The sequence below is a fragment of the Pithys albifrons genome, chromosome 4, assembly GCF_047495875.1.
Source record: "Pithys albifrons albifrons isolate INPA30051 chromosome 4, PitAlb_v1, whole genome shotgun sequence".
NCBI classification, from domain to species: domain Eukaryota; kingdom Metazoa; phylum Chordata; class Aves; order Passeriformes; family Thamnophilidae; genus Pithys; species Pithys albifrons.
In genome coordinates, this window is record NC_092461.1 from 54,520,105 (window position 1) to 54,538,912 (window position 18,808).

Here is an 18,808-nt window from a genome sequence, read left to right on the forward strand (position 1 = left end):
TACCCTATCAGAACTTGTTATTGTCCTCGTGTTCACCCTGACAAGTTATATTATCCCACTAGTTCCCCAATAAAGTTGAACATTCCTGCTTTTAACCTTGGAGTCAAGGCTCTATCTCTACGAGAACACACCTTGATATCCGGCGCCGAGCCCGGGGTACTGTCGGGGTGGACTGGCGAGGGCACGAAGAACCCTCTTGCAACACACCCCTTCCCCAACACTGTGAAGCACCTTTGTGAACGTGATAGGATGACAGACCATGTAGAGGGTGCAATAATGACTATTTTTGCTTTCTACTGATCTGAAAGTGTAAAAGCAATCACGTTTCATCTTCTCAACCTACCCAAAATCTAGCTGCAGAGAAAGCTCAGAGGGAAGTGTAGTAGCATGATAAATACTATAATTTGAATAATCTTTTTCCTTGCATATATTCTTGTATTTCAGTAATTAGTACTTAATACATCCAAATAAGATCCTGTTTTACTTAGGAAGAAGAAATAAATAATTTATTACATGCAGTGCAAACCACTTTCTATGAAAAAATACAATTGTGCCAGTTAAGTCTTCTTTGCAACATATATTTCCAAGAGTTTGTAAAGATTGGTTTTGAGTAGAGCAGGACAGGCTGTTCCTTCCTCTCTGCCTGCCCAAAGGAGAACAGGTTTTCCCTTTCTCTCTATTATGGCCTGCTTCATAACTGCAGACTATTTTCTCTCTTTTGGCTTCTCTTCTGAACATAACAGCTAAGGATGGTACATCTGTGATATTACTTTTCCTATTGTCTTCCACGTCCATTTTCCCCTCAGCTTGCTTGTTCCTGTGATTTCATACATTGGAACCCACTGGGTGTCTGGCTCATTTACATTGTGTGTTTGTTTTATTCTCTGATGGAGGCACAGAAAAGGCAGAGAGCAGAACTCACTTCTACTTGCAAACCATGGATGAAGGCAATCCACCCTTGCATCTTTCCTGCTGAATGGGATTCAGAAGGCTGAATACTGCTTACTAAGCACAAGAATTATTTTACCAACAAGCTTGTCTAAATTAGCTGGAGAAAAAAAAGTATAAAATAAATGTTAAAATGTTTGTTTTGTCTTTGGAGAGGAGGTGAAAGCTGCATAAATTATTCATTTTTACCACTCTTCCAGAGGTAAGGTTAGATCAGCATTTGCAGTTTAAAATCCTGTTTCCAGAGGTTAACTCAGGTGTAAGGCTTCAGTCTCAGTTTAACATTTGGCAGAGTTGCTGCCTTGAAATAGTACCTCTGGTATGTATATATAATATCTTCTCCCAAAGGGTCCAAGAGCATTTTAACACACTGAACTGTGTAATGGTTTGTTTCATCTATCATCAAAATGCAACTGCTTTTGAGGTGGAATACAGTTTCAGAATGCAAAGATTAACAACAATTTAGGTAAGGGAGTGTGCTGATTTAAAGGTAAACCAGAAGGAGAAACGAAGCCAGCACAAAAGAGGTTGTAAGCAAGAGTTAAAATTTAATAAAAATATTACAATAAATGAAATGGCACAAATAGAAATTGGGTTTAACTCACAAAACCCAGAAGTATAACTCAGCACCCTGGGGCACAAACACATTGGGGTTTGTTAGCCCTTGTGCTGAGACCCACATAGTTACCCCAAGACCAAATAAAAGGAGGTGAAAAACCAGTTGGTGCTGAGGATGGTCACAGTCTGGATCGACCAAGTGGTTCCCCCTGTCCCAGTAAACCCCCCAAGATTATATACCCTCAGGTTCAGGTGGGACTGCCCAGTACCTCCCCCAATCACAGTTCCACAAGGGGTGATCTAACTCTGTGAATCATGGGGTGTTTTTGGAATCATTAAAGGCCCATTAGTAGACATGACACTCCCCCCCCCCACCCCCCCCACCCCTGCTGGGTGTGGAGGTGCTAACGACTTCCTGGAAGGCTTCTTTAACACCCAGCCTACATCCTGAGGGGTCAGGTGTGCCCTGGGCAGCTGCTGCAAATGGTCCATTGTTAACAGTTCATGAGAAACGACATAGAGGGTTTTAGAATACACAGCTTTCGTCACATCCACACAGTGATAAACTGGTCCCAGCTTGCTGAACTAGGACAGGGAGAAATGATAATGCCTGTAAAATTTAGAATATTTTGGTTTTGCTGGTATTTTAAGTGACTAGCATCTTTCCTTTCTCTAGACATACTTTTGTAGTCACAAATAAAGTACAGCAATGACAGGATTTGAGAACATAATAAAAAGTCAAAGACATTTTTATATACTTTGAAATCTTCCAGTCATTCCTGCTTGCAAAACCTTTCTAGTACCTTTCTATTCAATGAGATTATGCTTCTTAGTTATCTAAGAGCTTAAGAGCAATGGAACATTCTTTAAAGTACAATGAAATTTAAATCTCAGATTAAGCCAATAAAAATTAAAAATAGTTATAATTAGCTCACTAATTCCTACTAAAGATTCAACATTTTGGCACTGACATGTGAAAAATATTATTTGTAATTTTGCTACTTCAGCAGGATGAAGTGTTATTGTCAAGAACTTGTTAAGACAGATAGCACTGTTTAAAATATTCAAATCCATATGCCTAAAGCTAGGGTTCTTCTCACTGTTGTGCCGGTTTTGGCTGGGGTATAGTTAATTTTCTTCACAGTAGCTGGAATGGGGCAAGGCTTTGGATTTGTGCTGAATACAGTGATGATAACAGAGATGCTTTTGTCTTTGCACAGAGCCAAGGCCTTTTCTGCTTTTTGTACTGCCACACTGGCAAGGAAGTTGAGGGTACATGGGAGGCTGGGAGGAGGCATAGCCAGGACAGGTGATCCCAACTGACCGAAGGGATATTCCAGACCATATAACATCATGCTCAGCATATAAAGTGGGGGGAAGAAGGAGGAAAGGGGAGATATTTGGGGTGATGCTGTTTGTCTTCTTAAGTAACTGTTACATGTGATTGGGCACTGATCTCCTGGCAGTGGCTGAACACCTGCGTGACCATGGGAAGACTGAATTAATTCCTTGTTTTTCTTTACTTGTGTGTGAGGTTTTTGCTTTCCCTATTAAACTGTCTTTATCCCAGCCCACGGGTTCTCTGGCTTTTACCTTTCTGATTATGTCCCCAATCCTGCTGGTGAGGAAATGAGTGAGCATGGGACTTGGCTGCTGGCTGAGGTTAAACCACAACAGTTTAGTCTCTGAAATAAAAATTAAATTATTTTTAGACATGTTAACCATAATGTGAATGAGTAAAAGAACTCAAACTATCTAATAATGATCATGGGTGCCTGTATGTAAAAATTCTTCAGAGAGAGCTGTAGGGTTAGCACACCAGAAAAGCAGGACACTACATAGTTACAAGTGAATTTAAGTGACTCATATAGTCCACCAGGTTTGAAAGTGCACTCTGCTTTATTCTTCAGAAATAAAGTGTTAAACAGTTTCCTTTAAAAAAGTATGCATTGACAAACTAAGCACTTAAACATCTGCCCCGTTGCAGTACTGCCCAAGGCTGTATCTGCACCAATTGAGGCACTTGCTTGCAGTCAAATGGGCTGTTTAATTATTAATGTTTACTTGGCAGAGCTTTCACCCTTTCCAGAGGAATGTCATTCATCAGAAACTGTGTCCAAGAGGCAGTTTAGACATTGACATCGCATTGTGGGGAGGGAAAGGGAGAATTTGGGTTTGTTGATGTACCTTGTACAAAGACTGGAGTTTGGTCTTGTCTTGCTCGGCAGCCATGGTATGAATGTAGCCCTGGAGATCTCGGGTGCTGAGCCGCCAAACCTCAGTGAAGCAAGACCAAAGTACCAAATAACTCCATCTAAGATGGTTTTGAGGAAAAAGTAGGAAATGTTAAGCCTAAGGAGGGAAGCCCTAGTGGCTCTCAGCTCTGCAGCGTCTTACTGGGTGATCAAGTTTGTTTTGTTAGATTGCTAAACTCAGTCTAAAACCTGTTTTATGCCTGGAAGTCAATGAGACTTAATATGGAGGGATAGCATGTCTATATGTATGTTAAGAGTGGTGGTAAATGAGCTTTGAATTGGAGATGTAACTGAACATCAAGCATGTATTAATTTGCCTGCTGCCACTAATTAATCTATAAGGTTGTGCCAACAGGCTCCAAATGTAAGCAGAATGATTTTGAATCTGAGCATGGCATACTATTTACAGGTAGTCAGACGCTGTGTTTCTGATCTTTTTTTTTTAGTGGAATAAATCCCAAAAAATGTAAAACAAATTTCTTGAATTCAAAATTAAGCCAATAACAACATTAAAATACCTGGCATTTTTCTCTGCTGGTTAAGCTGGTTTATAGATACCCTAGATCCAAAATAAATCTCATGCATTCATGTTAGTCTTTGAGAAAACATTAAGGTGAGAAACATAGGTTTATTCACCTAAAAATGCCTTTGTAACAGTCAATTCAAAAGAGCTTTGCACACTTTGTAGCCCTGAAGCTGCTGATTCTGAGTGACAGTTAAATCAGATCTGGCTCTTCTCTTGCAGCTTTATCTCACTTAGCTGGAAAAAAATGTAAAAGGGCCATAGATCAAAGGGAATTCTAGCTGAGAAAGAGAAATGACAGGGAAAAAGATGACCTAAATTTTCAAAGTGACTGACGATATTTGATATTTCAATTTTGGGGCTCCTGATTTGAGACAGCTTAATGGATCTTAATAATCAGAGTGCAGTTTCTCAGCATATTTTTTGAATCCCCACAGAGAGACTTATAAACACCTCTAAACCCACACTCAAGCAGGCAGGATCCAGATGGAGACAATTTCAGTGGAAGTTGGAATATTGCTATCATCCCAGGTTTCTAGAAAGACACTGATAGTAGATGAGTTTTTCAGAGGTTTTGCAATAAAAATGTTTTTCCATCTTTTTTTTTTCTTCAACAGACGTCCAGTTCAAAGCTCTGTAATCCACTATGCTCAAAGTTCCTTGGTCTCTACAAGCATTTGGTGTGGTTTGGTTACCTACATTCTCCAAGCATGGTATGAGCATTATCTCTTGCAGTGACAACACTGAGCTGTTTCTGTCTGGCTGCTTTTTGTTTTATAAATAGATACTATCATACATTCAGTATATATATAAATTCTGTCTTGCCTCTTCCATCCTGTGCTGTATGGGTGGAGTAGACAGTTCCTCCTCCCACAGAGCTCCTCTTCGTGCCCTTCTGAAGCCATCCAGTTATTTCCTTCATTCCAGTATCATACTCTGTCTTCCTTTGTTTCTGCCTTCTCTCCTGGGATTTCTGCCAGGCTAGCACATGCCTCCAATGGCTTCTCTTCCCTCTGGCAGCTAAGATGGTGTCCCAGTAGCCTTGCCTTCCAGGGATGTACTGCCAGAAGGGGCTCTGACTCCAACTCAGCATATGGACGCTCATTTCTATCCTGCCTGCTCAGGCTCAGACCAGTAAGTCCCTGCATTTGCATGAAGAAGAACAGCTTCTCTTGGATTCCATGTCGCAGCTGTGGCGCTGGCCCATGACCCCACAGTCCATCCTTCCAGACTGGCATCAGCCAACTCTCAATACTCTGCCTATCAGCACGACTCAGCAGCATCACCTATCTGCTTGATGCTGAGATTACTGCAGACTACTGCACTCTTTTTGAGGTTTAAACTCACCAGAAACTTCATATGGCAAGGTAAGTGAAGTTTTGAAAATTAAACCATTTTATATTGCCCTTTTGCAGATTAAAAGAAAATTTCCTCTCCCTGCTAAGCTGGTGTATTGGACTGCTCTCCCAGGGACATCAGGACAGTTACACAGCATTTGCATATGTTTCATAGACAAAAGAAAACTGTGGTTTTTCCCCCATAATTTAATGTTTACAAGGAAACAATAAAATTAAATTAAAACCTCAAAATGTCTGTATTTGAAATCATGTTGTATGGTAGCAAATTGAAGAAAATTCATGTTTCAAATTTTCCTATTTTCTTTCTCCCACAAAAAATAAGATCTCATTTTCCAGAAAAATCCAAATAAGTACAAGAGTTGTTCTGTGGATTTTAAAAATTTTCTATTCAAAGAACCCTTAAAAATTTAGTGCAATGGCTTGGGAGTGCATACAGTGGATTTACTTTAAAGCTATAAACTCTGGAAGCATTGGGATTCTTGTCAGCCCTATGGCAACCCTGCAGGAAAACTTGGAGGGCTTCAGTCCTTACTTGTTTATGCATCAGTGAAATGCTTGATGACTGAGATCTTCCTAGAAGAGATTTTTTTTATAAACTTTAATCTTTAATTAAGAAACTCATTCAGCAAATACTATGCAAACAGTTCTGATTGTAAATCAACAAGTAATTTTCTAGAACTGTGGTTGGATGAAGATGGTGGAGCTCTTCCCCCCAGGTGCCTTGATGTGATACCTAACTCAAGGCTCTATTTCTTTCATTGGGCCTTTTTCTTTTTTTTCCCCCCGAGATTACCCTAAGCAGAGTATGTCATTGCTTAAATCCAGATGGAACCACCTTTCATGGATTACAGAGCATATGAGCACTAGGATTATTTTATTACTCGACTGGGGACATCCACTGATTCTGTCCTTAATATGCCCTTTTATTATGAACAATTACATATGTCTCTGGAAACAGTATGATTCCACATGGGATACAATGACTGGACTTAATGAGGTGCTTTATGGACACAATTCAAAATTAACTTTGAATTTCCTGGCTTTTGTTTATTCTTGTCATAACCTTAACATTTTTCAAACATAGAATCATTGCATAAAAAAAAAAATCTGTATTTTAACCAAGATTTATTATACCCCAGTGAGACAAACCTTATTTTCAGTTTTCAGTAACAACATGATTTATTTCCAAGCAGCTGAACAGTAAAAAAGAAAAGGAGAGATAGATTTAAATGAAAAATAATACTTAACAAAAAAGAGTACATTTTTACAGGATCTTTATTAAAATCTCAGTCAGCCCCAAGAAAGAATATATAAAGTCTCTAACTCTGACAGGTTTGTGATATACTTTGCTTATTTTTAAGTACAATTTAATATGAAAGCATTGATCTGAATAGTTATTTTTAAATTTTCCTGTACCACTGAGGATCTGACATCCCCTCATGTATTCAGCTGCTGGGCAGACTCAGAATCACTCACAATAAGTGGTCAGCTACCATAAACTCCTTAGAGGTGATTACTATTATATAACTCACTATTTTGCCACCTCTGGTTTTTGTACAAAGGTACTGAGACAGCAAGTATTTGGCAAGGAATGTATAGTACCCTGAACACCACTGGTGGTACATGGCTTGTAGGGTTTTCTAGCAGAGATAGATAGATTTTATTTTCTTCTTCTTTTTATTTTCTTTTTCTTTTTGTCCCCCTCCTTTTGTAAAGTGGTCTCTTTCCACTGGGTTCCAAGTGTTCTATTTGAATATAACTAGGGCAGCTCAGAGCTGGGACACTTCAGCTACTTGGAAGGGAGAGGGATAATCTCCAGCTACTGACAAGAAGAGAGGATAGAATGACTGCATTCCAGACAAGGGCATTAATTGGAATGTGTTTGCTTCCCTATACATCTAGATGAAGCAGGTATATGTATAATATAAATAAATAAACCCACTCACGTCCATTCAGTTCTAGGGGTTGCTGAGTCCCAGTTTGCAGCTGGTGACACCTCTGAGCCTTTTGAATAGCAATTATTTTTATCTTGCTTATGGGGTTTTTTTCCACATTTCACCCTCAGAAGCAAGCCTGGCATCAGTCATTTTTATCCACCTGGAAAGAGATTGTGATTTATCCCTTTATTGATTAACCATTTTAAGGTCCGTCCCACTCCTCACCCCACTGGTGGTGCTTTGTATCTGCCATGGAGACTACCAATTCAGCTTTCCTATTTGGAAATAGTTGCCCTGTGTTCATTGATTTTTCACATCATGCTTTCTTGCCCTGCTTAGTGACTCCCTTGTTCCTTTCAGTACACATGCCAAGACACAGAGGATTGAGACCAGAACCTTGCTTTCCCCTCACTTTCTTCAATCCAAAGTCTGGTGTCCAGTGTTGTGAATCAGTAGCAGGGAACTTTTTCCCTACATTTTTTCTATTTCTTCTTTTGGGGAAAGAATGCTCTCTTAGGGGCTTGTTTGGACTGCTCTAGTGCAGTAATTCATATTTTGGCACTGAATACGTTATGCTTTCAGGGCTCCCATCTTTTGGGATCATGACTTCATATTTGTTAACTACTTTTCTGGTGTATTGCCGATGAGATCACCTTTTCAGACTATCATACCCATTGCCTTTCTACTGGTACCTATTTCTAACATGATAGGACTCTATGGGCTTAGATCATCTTCCACAGTAAGGCTCTGAACTCTATGTGTTAGTAACTTGCCCAGTGATTTTCATGTACAACATATGAGATCATGTATCCACATATGGTATAGGATACCTCAGATACAAGATAGCCCAGACCCAGTAGACTGCTAGAGAGTCTATTTAAACTTCTATGCAAGATAAAAGCCTGAGTCACCCCCTTAAGTGTCTGAGCTTATTATCAAAGCAAAAGCAGACAAAACAAACTTCTAACGTAGTGGGTGATCAGACCACCTAAGGAAACCTCCTACTCTAACTTGTCCTTGGAATTCTACCTCTTCACTGACTTTGAAGACAGTCTGAAAATATGAGCCTTAGTAAATCAAAATTATCTTCTTTGAAGATCCCTGAGGTCTATTCAGTCATTTCCAGCAGTTCTAGCACACTATAAAGATTTAAATTATTTAAATATAGATTGCAATTATCTGTTGGAAAAGTTACCTATAAAAAAATCACTGTACAGTTTTAATGAACTAAAAAATCCATTCATATGTTTTCAAAGAAATTTTCCTGTGATAGATAGTTTCTTAAATCAATCTGAGAGTCAGACAACTTAAATTACTGGCAAACTCATGCAAAAGAGATGACTCATTCTCATATAACAATGTCACCTAGGCACTACTAAGAATAATGCATTCCAAAGCATAAAATAGAAAGCACCTGAATTAAACCCAGTGTCTGAAAGTATCTGAAGGCAAAGATGGGCAAGCGAGGAAGGGACATGATTGTGAATAGCCACTGACACTTCTCAATTAGCAGAGCAATTGAATCTGTTTGGCCACTTCATGGAACTTTTCAAACTGCACACTCTGAATGAATGAAGTAAACTAGGTAGAACAAAAGCAAATAAAGGTCAAAGAAAAGCAGCACAAGCAAGAAGAGCATGTATTTATTTTTTTATTGCCTTTTGAGGGAAACTCCAACTGCCAACTTTCGCTGTGGAACATGGTGGCAGGTGAATATGCTTCTTTTATTCTCACTATACAAAGGTTGTCTTCACTTGAAAAACAGAAACAGAATGTGCACTGACAGCAACTTGCACAACCACCAGCAAAATACAATTAATTTTCTCAGACAGTGTTACAAAATCAGACACCAGCAACAAAAATCCTACTGAAAAGAGCATCTTTAGTTCTCTCTTCTTCTTCACCTCACTCACAGACATGCAGTTCTGATGGTTATTTTGTACCAACCCTAAGACATACCAGTTCCCTCTGTGAGCCACTTCCACATTCTAAAGCTGCAGGAATCAAAACTAGAAAGCTGTATGGTTTTGTGCCATTAATGAATTAAAGTGATCTGCCAAGGACCTGGAAGGACCTGACAGAAGCCAAAGCTGGTCATAGGGAGGGGCAGGGCTGCAATGCTGGGTAGAAAGAAGAGGATGGGATAGATTTCTGTAGGGGAATGATGAAGCAAGGGAGAATGGAGTTGTGAAACCAAGATCTAGAGTGTCTCACCTCAGCACAGGACAGATCATGTTACCTTTCAGGAAAGTAAAATCTTGTATCCAAAGCAAGCTGCACACTCTCAGCAAAAGGACTGACTGGAGTAGAAAGTTGCTGGTTATGCTTTCCAGGCAGAATCAGGAACAGAGAAGAAATCACTCCCATTTAGCTCAAACAGAGCTGTATGCACAGCTACCTGGCACCATGAATGGATGGATGCATGTCTGTATTCTAGATGGTTTTTCTCCTTGATTATTTTCCAAACATACTCTGATACCTGATAAACAGACAGAGAAAACTGATGTAACACTGTGGTAGAATGCTAAAATGGACCTTCACAGAGAACAGCTCTGGGGAGCAGCCCAGACCTGACCAGCTAAATATATGAGAGACTTTTGTTGTTTAAAAGTTACGGGTTTTCCTTGTACAAGTTTTAGTTCAAAAAGTTTTATTGTTATCTCCTCCCATGTATTTACCCTATGGCTTTGTTACTGGTTAATCACTGTGCCACTTGAGGTGTGGGGGCTGCCTTCCAGGCCAGGGCTGTGCCACCTGGGGGGATAGTCCATGCCTTGTGCTGCTGCATCTGCTGTGGTGGCTGCTGCTGTCACACAGCAGCATCTACAAGCCACCAGGAGTCCCCCTGACAGGTCCGGGCCAGGGCAGCTCCATTTGGGGATCACCCTGCCTCGAATTGCAGATGTGCCTGCCCCTTCTGCCTGTTTCTGCCTCTGCCCTTTGGTTCCTATTGGTTAGTTCTCTTGTCATTTGTCGAGCTGTTCCCCAATGGCTATCTGGTTGCCAGTTACCCACTCTGTCCTTACCCTCACCCAATTGCATCCAAGTTCCAGAACCTTCCCCTCAGAACCCTATAAGTATCTGTGTGTTCATCAATAAATATTCACTTTTGTGCCTTTGTTCCACTGGGTGCGGCATAGGACATTTATTCTCCAGTCAATGCTGTGATAACACCATCCACAGTCACCTTGAATGGTGAGTCAGTAGTTCTCTGCTTGTACTTTTGCATAGCTTCTCCATAAGCAAAACTCATTCCCAGGCAAATCAGCCATAAACCTTTTCTATATTCTTGAACTCCCTTCCTTACCCTGCTTGTGTCCATAGCAGGTTGGCTGCATGTGGACTGCCTTTGGGAATGGTCCCCTGCTTATGATACTTTAGTTGATATATCCAGGAATAATTTGGGAGGATACTAGTTGGCACAGGTCAAAAATGTGACAAGGTCTGTTCCAACCCCAGCATGATGCCTGGCTTTAATCTGTTTTACATGTTATAATTCTATAAATCTCTGCTTGAAGTTTCACCTAGGTAGTTAAAAAATAGATTTTCCAGTAGTAACTGTTGTCATTCCTCAATAAAACAGTAGAAAACTAACGGAAATATTTCAGTCTATTCTTTGAAGGTTTAATGAAAACATGATAGAAACACAGAAAAATTTACTTTGATACAGCTCTTTGATACAGGTGTCACATGGGCTGATCTTCTGCTTCAAGCAGAAACATACCCTAATCTCCAGTTCTTTTTCTGCAAAGATGCTTTTTAGTCTTTTGGCATCTAGGACCACAGAATTGCAGAATCACAGGCAAGTGAGGTTGGAAGGTGTCACAACACCTGATCTCCACAGACACAATTCTCAATTGAGCCTCTAAGGGGCTTTTCAGGGGCTTTAACCTCTATCATTAAATAAATCACTTGACTGAATCTAATTTTATGTGGGTTTCTGGTAGCTTATTTCTTGGTCCTCTTCGTCGTGGGTTACAGTAGTTTTGGAGAGAAGGGAAGAGGAGCAGAAGAAGGAGAGACAAGGGTGCAACTGTGTTTACATTAACAACATTTAAACTAAACTTGAGGAAGGATATTTAAGTTTCAGGTAGGACTATATTCAGACCTACTTTTTCACACAGTCACACACAATCTTTAAACCTATACACACCATGCAAACTATCTAACATCACACAGCTATAGCTAATTATTAAGTAATACATATTTCCTAAAAATTGCTAGATTTAAACTGTCTTAATGCAACTTATTTTAACTTTATAAAAGAGCTCTATTAATGTTATTCCGTGGAGTTTCTGCGGACTCTATTTCTTGCTTCTGCACCAGCTCAAGGTCTCTAGACAAATTCCATTCTCATTTTAAAAGCTGGCACCTGCAAACTTGTCTTTGGTTTGCTGGCCTGAAAATGTAAGAATACTAACAGGAAGGCACCTCTGGAGCTCCACTGGTTCAATTCCCCAGCACTCAATTAGGACCATCTAAAAGCAGTTGCCCAGGACCATATCCAGACAGCTTTTGAGTATCTTCAAGGATGAAGATTCCACAGACACCCCGGGAAACCTGTGCCAGTGCTTGACCATTCTCTTAGTTGAAAAAAACATTTCCTGATGTTCAGAAGGAACCTTCTGTGCTTCAGTGTGTTCAATTGTCTCATAAAAATCTAATAAGGTCTAAAAGCAGTCACTTAGAAAGAAATGATACAGACACTTGGAATAGCTAGTGTGTTAGGACATGAATAACAGTTTGGTCTAGATGATATGTGGAAGTTCTTTCCAAACTCAGTTATTTTATTATTCTATGATTTGAGCTATTATATGTGATTTTGCAAATGTGATAAAGCAGTTCTGGGGTCATGTCTTTCTTAAGTAGTCATAAAGCAAAACCTGTGACTCATAGATATGTGAAATGTAATTGCAGGCGTCATAAGCATGAAGTTGTTGTTTTTCACTGATTTCTTAAAAGGTGTTGGCTGTGTTAATTTAAATACTGGGTTTGCTCAATAGACTAAATTTGAATTAAAGATAGCTTGCAGAATAAAAGTAAAGTTTGCTTAATTATTAATAAAATAGTTTTTTAACAGTATGTGTTTAGCAGAGCTGTTACACAGACATAAAAAGTCAAAGTGTCTAGAATCACTATTCAAAAAACAGAATGTTTCCCTGACAGAAAGCAAAAGAATGATTATAAATGCTTCCCTTTACTGGCAGGTCTGTTTTTTCCTACTTCTTCTTCTAATCATACCAGTTAATTCAGGAAAATACATTTCTCGCTGTCCTTTCATTTCTGTCTGTGTTGAACAATTCATCCCAATTACATCATCACTACTACTGTATCTGGTCTCAAAAATGGCATCATATGATATTGAAAACATGTCAGCAATGCATTACTTAATTTATCAGCCTTTCTGATAGATCAGCTTTTTGCTAATTTTTTTTTTCTTTTTTTGTGGGTCTGTGATTGATCAAGAAAGTTGTATTTACAATCAGGTTTCCTGAGCATACTCTGTTTGACTGCTTAGCAGTGGTCCACAATATCTGGGCTAACAGAAGTGGAGGTTTCACTCATCAAGCCTTTCTTTACTTAAGTCAATAACATTATTTACCAACAAATGAGTAACCAAACCCTGGAAAGAGATAGATAAATAGATAGATAGATAATTCAAATAAGCAGATCTTATTGAGTTTGGCAAAGACTGGGTTTGGTTTGCTTAGTTTTCTTGAGAAGGCACACAGTTGTTGAGCCGTGCGCATGTAAATACATGTACCAGTCAAAAGCATTGAATATTGGATATTCCACAAAGATAAGTTTGATGACTGTACAATAAAGTAAAAATCAAATGAGCCCTGGAGTTTCGGTGCCAGAGTCAAAGATGAGTCCTCATGGAGGTATGATCAATGCTCAGTTTATTGTTTATTACACACTTATATCTCACACTTCTAAAAGCTCGTAAATACTACAAGCACACTATTGGCTAATCCCTAATGTCACAGCACCTCACAGCACGACCTGATTGGCTTCTGCCTGTTTTGCAGTCTTCTACATCTTGCTGCTCGTCCACTGTTGCTGTTTACTGCAAGTTTGTTTCCTTTTGAAACTAGTTCAAGGACGCGAGGCTTTGCTATTCTCTGCATAGGCTGGGTTAGGCATACGGGCCTCTAACAGCATGCCGTGGCCTGTGCTGTTCAAATTTCCCCCAACAGCACAAGATGAAGATGAGAGTGATGAGATGGAGTAAGGAAGATAAGATTATTTTACAAATCCAAGTGCAAGGTGCTGTATCTGTGTCAGGGCAATCCCATGAGTACAGACTGGGATAAGAACTCACTGAGAGCAGCCCCACAGAGAAGGACTTGGGGGTTCCTTTGGATGAAAAACTGGACATGAGCCAACATTGTGTGTTCACAACCCACAAGGCCAAAATGTGTCCTTGGCTGCATAGAAAGAAACACTATGGTTTTGCCCCCTCTACTCTGCCCTTATGAGACTCCATGTGGAGTACTGCATCCAGGTTTAGAGTCCTCAGGACAAGAAAGACATGGATCTGTTAGAGCAGGTCCAGAGGAAGGCCACAAAGATGACCAGAGGAATGGAGCACCTCTCCTATGAAGATAGGCTGAGAGAGGTGGAGTTTTTCAGCCTGGAGAAGCAGCTCTGGGAGATATAATTGCTTCCTTTCAGTACTTAAAGGAGGCTTATAAGAAAAAGGGAGAGGAATGTTTTACACTGACAGATGATAGGATAAGAGGGAATGGTTTTAAACTAAAAGAGGAGGAGTTTTGATAAGATGTTAGGAATACATTCTTTACTTGGAAGGTAGTGAGGCACTGGCACAGGTTGCCCAGAGGAGTTGTGGATGCTCCATCCCTGGGAGTGCTAAAGGCCAGGCTGGACAGGGCTTTGAGCTACCTGGTCTAGTGGAAGATATCTGTGACCATGGAAGGGGGGGAACTAGATGTTCTTTAAGGTTCCTTACAACCAAATTTTTCTATGATTAGATGAGAATTAGTTCCTCAGTAAATCCAGGTTGAAGAATTGAACATATCCACCTTTATCTCCTTATGACCTACAACCGTATACCTGGAGAAGCCAGTCCAGCTGAGATTGTTACCTTTGAAAAATCCTGCTCTCCAGATCTCACTCCATGAGCATACCTAATTCATACCCGTGTTAGTGTATGTGTGTACATGTGAAAAGAATAGGCAAAAAGACTAGCTCCTCACTGTGCTCATAGGAAAATGCTGAGCTGAACAGATTTTCATTTCCATTACAGGGAAATTTCCATGTGGTCATTTTATTTCTGTCTCTGAGCATCTATAGAAAATTTTTTACACTGTGAACAGTGTGAGACAAGCCTGACCAACAGAACTAACATGAATTATGTTGTTGGTCAGTAAATGCCTGAGGGAAGTTGAGGCCTCTGGTACATACTCTGCTTTATCACTTCTCTTCAGAGAGGGAGACCAGAAGTCTACATCTTACATTTTCTTTCTTCTGTCTATAAAGGATAATATATATATTTTTACTCAGCAGTTGTGATGCATAAATGGCCTGAATCAAACGAACAGACAGACCATTTGCAGCGAGTGAAACTTGTTTCTCTAAGGATTATGTGTTTTGTAATAAAGCCTCTAATCTACAGTCAATAAAAGGAGACAGAAAGTGGAAAATTGCAGTTTCTGACAAAAATGTGAACTGCATTCACATTCACAAAAGTGAGAAACCACAATAACATCTTCCTGAAACACCGAGCCACATTTTGATAATTCCTCTGTGATGTTATCATTATGTGAACGGTACTTCAAAACTGCCTCAGTGATCTGGGATGGTAAATACTCTGTCAGAATTCATCCTCAAAGTTCATGCCCATTTCAATCCCAGCACCACTGAATGGGATAAGATTTTACCTTGATTTCTATCTCTTGCAGAAGAAGACATGGAAGATTTTTTTTTAAGATTCTATTCTCTTTATGATTTTGTGAATAAGAGATAAAAAACCAAACCAAAACAAAACCTCCACCCCTCCATTCTGAAATATATGATTCAGGGAATACTCATTCTAGCATTTTAACTGAACTAGGATAAGGAGAAAAGTGCATGCAAATTTGATTTTACCAAGTATAGAAATGTGACACCAACCAACTTCTTGTTAATATGAAGAAGCAGTAGTAATGTTGGTGAAAAGTGATATGTTGATGATTCATCCCTCTACAAAACACAGGGTAAAGGATGAGGGGGTTTTTGAATTAAAAGGAGAAATGCTGATGAAGACCAAAAAAAAGTAATGTGACATAGAAATTTAAAGAAAAATATTATGACAAAAGTTGACCTAAAATGATTATAATTTTGAGTTAGGCTTGTAAGGAAATCTGCTTCCAGAGCTCAGCAAGCCCAAGTACAACACAAGGACACAAAATGCTGGGATGCCAACACATACTGCAGTTTGATTGAATATGTTGAGTGATCTCTCTGCTCACTGAACCAGGTGATATGCAGAACAGGATCAATGAAGACACAGATACTAAACATATTTAGGTGAGGAACTGGGAAAGGTGAGGCTCTTAGCTTAGACATAAAATGAGATATCTCAATTCAATCATGAGAATGCATTAGTTCCTCAGTAAATCTAACTTAAAGAAACAAAGTGCTTGAATCACACGCACCTTTGTCTCCTCAAAACTTCCAGCTAAGGAGAAAGAAAGTCTTCCTTAGATTGGACTCATTGCACAGCAAGATCAATGAAGCTGTAAACTGCATTTTTCATCAAAATTCTGTAGATTAAAGAGTTTAAATCTTGAAGTTTTAAAAAAATATTTCAATGGCAAGCAACTTCCTGAAAACATGTAATCATAAGGCAAGTTTTGTTGATGGAGACTTTACAATGACTATTCTCTCAGAGTCCATCCTTTACAATATCTTAAATTCTTTTTGTGGCCAGGATTTGTGTTTATATTTAGAGGGCAACTGTATATGTGGTGCTGAAAAGGTAAGGGGTGAGAAATTATAGTGGAAGGTGTGAAAATTGACTATTAATGGTCACAAAGAAAGTTATTTTGACTTGAAGCTCCTGTGTAATCTTGTAAAATTAAGATTTGCCTATGAAATTAGATACTCTACCATCTCTATGTGGACCCAGGAGACAGGTAAAGGAGAGGCAGAGAGGAAGAGAAAGAAAGGGAGAGCAGAGGAAGGGAGCATAGGAAAGATTAAATTTGAACACTAACACTAAATTTAAGAAACTCACTGTCTTTTCCTGAAATTTTGATTTTAATAGAATTTTTTTCCACCGGACTGTATTCTACCAGCTCTGTAGTCCACCATGAAAAGTATAATGTAGCTCACCTCTTGCAATTCATAAATGAAATATAAATGATTTAACTATGTGACTCAGACAAAGAAAAGCTCATCTACTGCCAAGTTTGAAAAAGTATTTTTCCCCTTGCAGTAATGTCAGTGGTTCTGATTAAAATAGACAGATGTCTCCTAGAGAGTGCAGCATTATCAGTATTATCAGTTTTTACAATATGGATGAGCATAATGATAAGGCAAACTCACATAGTAGCAGGGATTAATAATGACATAGTTTAATTAAGACTAGGATCTGAATCAAGGCCCTGACTCCAAATGCCCCCTAACTTGTGAAAGAAACTTCACAGACTAAATCATAATCCTCGTGCTCATCACTAATTTTGCTGCACTAAAACAAAATTATCAGTGATATTTCACATCTTTTTAATATGTTCGTTAGTTTGATTTACTCTGATGGTTACATAAGAGATAATTTATTATGCAAAAGGTTCACAGGAATTGTGTGTTATTGTACAACATTGTCAGGACTGGCTATTTATGTTAGGGATTGACTGGAAACTGGGCCTCATTTACTTCAGCCACAACTAGAACCATTGTGATTTGTGAGCATTTTGTTTAACCTAAAATAAATGGGTAAAAACCCCAGGAAAACAAGTTTCTGTTTCATTTTGTTGTATCATAATGGGATCATGTGTAGAGATGGGAACTATTTCAGGTATAATCATAATAATCCACTGGGTACTTAGTGCAAAAGAATGAGGGAAACAGCCACAGATTTAGTTTTAGAACTGTATCATACCGCATCAGTTATTAAGATCAACATCTTGTTCTTTCAGTGAAACTGGTGGGAAAGGGCTAACAATAATTTGTCATTGAAAAACATGAGATCAACACAACTAGCGTGATCAGTGGGTCTGGTGAAACACAGTTCTAAGCTAGAGCCATAATCTAGATCCTTGTAATGTCACTGGTCTTTAATATCTTGGTCTCTTTTCTCTTTCCCCTAAATCAATATGTGTAAGGTTAGAAGCTAGTATAACTGCAATGTAAGATATTGGAATTATAGCATCTTCCATTTGGCATTTTAAAATCTTTTCAGATGATGGTCACGTTTAATAATTTTTTTACAAAGAGGAAAACTGAGGCCTAAACTGCAGGAGGCCTGGGATGTTGTGTAAGTACTTTCTGTTTCAACAGACAAGTCAGAAAGTGGCTACTGCACAATCTGTGGGGCCAGGCAACAACTGCAGTCCTTAACCGTACCCATACTGCAACCTCTTGGTACACCTACAGATCAAGAAGGGGAGATGAGGGGAATCAGGAAAAACCAGTTATGGAGAAAAGAGGAAGAGAGGGAGGAATTACAAGTGTTTGGAAAAAAAAGAATAGAGGATTAATCAATTTATGATTCAAAATGTTTTTGTACTGTCCTATCTTGCCCCGTGGAGTTGACAAGTACTTTTAGACTCCACAGTGCAGTAAGGCAGAATTCCCTGGAATTGTTTTTGTCGTTGAGGAGTTGCCATGTTTCTTTAGCTGGACTTCTCTTGTAGACTCTAACAAGAATATAGAGCCTCTAGAGTGGGATTCAGTCTGGCTAAGTTATGGGTGGGATTTGTACTGCTTAAATGTACACAGGTTTATTCATAAACACATAAGCCCCACTAACTCCCAGGGAGTCACTCAGCATGTCTATTTTCTTGGACAATCACAACTAATAATGAACCTACAGTGAAGCTTTTGCTTGCAGCTCTACACAGACCTGCCATGTCCCACGACATTGCTGGCATGGTGGCTTAGCTTCAGCTGAGCTTTCTTCCCTTGTGAAGACTCCAGTGATTGTATGGGATGCTTGAGATGTAGTTCATGCAGGATGCAGTCCAGATCACCTGTCTGCTGTTAGGATGCTCACATAGAAGTGGG